The sequence below is a fragment of the Austrofundulus limnaeus genome, unplaced genomic scaffold, assembly GCF_001266775.1.
Source record: "Austrofundulus limnaeus strain Quisiro unplaced genomic scaffold, Austrofundulus_limnaeus-1.0 Scaffold209, whole genome shotgun sequence".
In the NCBI taxonomy this organism is placed as follows: Eukaryota; Metazoa; Chordata; class Actinopteri; order Cyprinodontiformes; family Rivulidae; genus Austrofundulus; species Austrofundulus limnaeus.
Window position 1 is genome coordinate 334,711 of NW_013952611.1, and position 3,473 is coordinate 338,183.

Consider the following 3,473-nt stretch of genomic DNA (forward strand, 5'->3'; position numbering starts at 1 on the left):
GATAGATAGATAGATAGATAGATAGATAGATAGATAGATAGATAGATAGATAGATAGATAGATAGATAGATAGATAGATAGATGGATGGATGATAGACTTTGTCTGTCCCAAAGGTGACAGAAAAGTTGTCTTTGACAGGGCTCCATGTTAAAAACATACATTCAAGAACAAGTAAAAAAAGCAAACATCAATGACACAAAGTACTATAATAAAACACATATCCACACAAAACAACCAAATTTAAAACAATCCTGAAATGGGGGAGGGGGGGGTAACTATGCAGCTTTGTTTAGTAGAGTAATTGCAGAAGGCACAAAGGATATTTTGTAGATGTTTTTCTTGGCCAGGGGAACCTTATTACGCCTGCCAGAAGGGAGAAGGTGAAAAAGATGGTGAAGGGAATGTGACTGGTCCTCTGTGATCTCAGTGGCTTTCCTGACCACAGAGGCCTTGTACAGCTCAGACAGTGGGCTTTGTACTGAACCAGTGATCTTACTAGCCTGGTTAATGATGCGGGATAGTTTTGTTTTTTGTTTCATTGTAATGAAACTATACCAGGTTGAAATTTTGAAAATGAGGATGAATTCGATTAATGACCTTTAGACCAGTTCCAAAACATTTTTTACTGATGTGGAATGCTTTTAGTTTCCTCAGTAAGTGGAGGTGTTGGTGAGACTTTTTGTAAATATTGTCAACATGCTTGGAGAATGAAAGGCTATTATCCATTTAATGTATATTATTTGTAGTTTTTAATTTACTTTTAAGTAATATTAAAATGGATAAAACTACAAAAAATACAATTTAAATTTTGTATGGCTCAAACTAAAATGTAAAATGAAGATACAGTGGTTAGACAATGAAACTGAAACACCTGTCATTTTAGTGTGGGAGGTTTCATGGCTAAATTGGACCAGCTCGGTGGCCAGTCTTCATTATTTGCACATTGCACCAGTAAGAGCAGAGTGTGAAGGTTCAATTAGCAGAGTAAGAGCATGGTTTTGCTCAAAATATTGCAATGCACACAACATTATGGGTGACATACCAGAGTTCAAAAGAGGACACATGCACTTCTTTTTGGTGCATCTGTGACCAAGACAGCAAGTCTTTGTGACGTATCAAGAGCCACGTTATCCAGTGTAATGTCAGCATACCACCAAGAAGGACGAATCACATCCAGGATTAACTGTGGACACAAGAGGAAGCTGTCTGAAAGGGATTTTGTGGTCTAAAACCCAGTGTTTCAGTTTCATTGTCTAACCTCTGTACATTAATGGTCAAATTTAATTATTTTATTTTTTCCTATCAAAACACTCATAAATTACTAAGACATTAATTGTTTACTCTGCTCTTAGTATTTGCCAAATAGGGTTTTCATGTTATTTTAGTCATTCTCAAGTCACACACTTGCACCTACACCACACTCTATAAGTTGTCTTGACAATCACACCCTGCACTGACACAATTTCTTCAGAAAGCATTGTGACGCAGCCACCCACTAGAAAGTCACACGTCACTAGCATGCCGCTACCACTTGTGTGGGTATGATAGAGATGTTAGCCTAGGCATTATGCCAACATGACCAGTCCTGCTTTGAATTCTCCACGTTCAAGCCATGGCCCACATAATGGATACGCTGCCATTTGTGTGCTCTGCCAAGGATCCTGCCACCATAATCATAAATTCTGATGTTGCTAAAAAAAGTTTTGTGCCAGTTCAAAAACCTCAGTCCACTTTTTGATGCACTACTGAAGACCTCACCTAAACCCTGCAAAATACATCTGAAACTTTTTTTAATGCCAACATGAGGTGGTCATTCACTGTGAAGGGAACCTTAGACATTAAATTTTAAAACATGAAAACCAGGTCAATGGATGGTCAAGATTATTCAAAGTTGTCAAAAACTTCTAAAGGAAAATTATATGAACTTTTGGGAAGCTGAGCCCTCCACCAAAACTGGGATTCAGTCTTGTTTTAAAGAAACAATGATCAAAACAGTTGTACAATTTTTCTTAAACTATGTGCCATTTTTCCACACATCTGTATTTTCAAATTTGCATACCCTTTAGTTTGAGATAGATGAACAGCCATTATGAAACTCATGCTCCAACATCAGCACTGGTGGGATAATTAACCTGAATAAGCATATAAAACAACTAAAACTGGGCATTAACAGAACAGAAGAGTGCAAATGTTAAGGAAATGGTATATTTTGAAATATTTTACTGAGCCAAAACCTGAAAAACACACAGTTTCACATAAATCTGCCATAAAAGGGAGCTTTGCTGAGTGACAAAAACAAAGTATCTTCCCTTGAAAAACAAAGTCATCACTACTTGTTAACCAGTTTCCATCATGGCCCGCACACACACACACCTAATATGTCTCTCTATCTTTGTTCCATTGACTTCCATTCATTTTTTGGAAATTTTATATCCTAACCCTGACGATTTACCCTAAAATTAACCTCACAGGTACCTACCTGACCCTAAAACTAACTTAAACTCAATTGGTCCTAAACCCAATCTCCCAAACCAAAATCAGCCTTTAAAGTCGTGGGGACCAGGCTTTGGTCCTCACAAGGAGCATCCATTTCCCACGAACCTGCATTTTCCTGAAAAATTGTCCCCATCAAGTAGCAAAAACATGGGCACACACACACCCATACACACACGCACACACACCAACCACTAAATCTTAATCACTAGAAGCAAATACTACACAACCACTAACAACGCAGGCCACAATACTGAGCTTAATAATATGGAGTATTGAGCCTTCTGGAGATACTTAGTCATGGAGTGGGATCCCCTGGAGAAGAAAACCATACATACCCCCCGCCCCCACATTGTTTGAGTCCCCCTTTTAGATTGTGTTTCTCTTCTTTCACCCACTCTCCTTACCCCAGAACTGTTTCCTCCATTTTCCCTCTTCTCCCTCAGTCATCTTTAGTTTTCCTTACCTCTATCCCCGATACCCGCTAAAGTCATTAGTCAATGTGGAGTTCTGCTCTAGCGAGATCCCCACACTTGAAATTTCAGCAGTTTGTTTGCTGGCAAAGTAATGTTGAGGAGAAGAAGAGGAAAAGACTGAAAAACAGTGTATATATCCTCTACTAGGGTGTTTTATGTAAACTTTAATGACCAAACAGTGTCTCCTAAGTCAAAAGTCAGTTGCAGATGTGCCCACACATTCTAATGACATACACTATTTATTTATTTTGTAACCAGGCAAGTTCTGTTAAGATCGCAAATTTCTTATTCAAGGGAGGCCTGTGCCCAGAGAAAACCCGTGCAAACACGAGGACAACATGCAAACTCCGCACAGAAAGACCCCAGGTCCGAACCGGGGATCGAACCCAGGACATTCTTGCTGTGAGGTGTCGGTGCTAACCACTGAGCCGTCATGTTGCCATATATACACACACACACACACACACACACACACACACACACACACACACACACACACACAC

The 3,473-nt window shown here is 39.3% G+C and overlaps 1 protein-coding gene across 1 annotated transcript in view; it reads left to right on the forward strand.

The window, feature by feature from the left end:
• LOC106525012 (nuclear factor of activated T-cells, cytoplasmic 1) overlaps positions 1 to 3,473 on the forward strand; it is a gene marked incomplete in the record, with an annotated part of 96,572 nt that overhangs the window by 33,132 nt on the left and 59,967 nt on the right.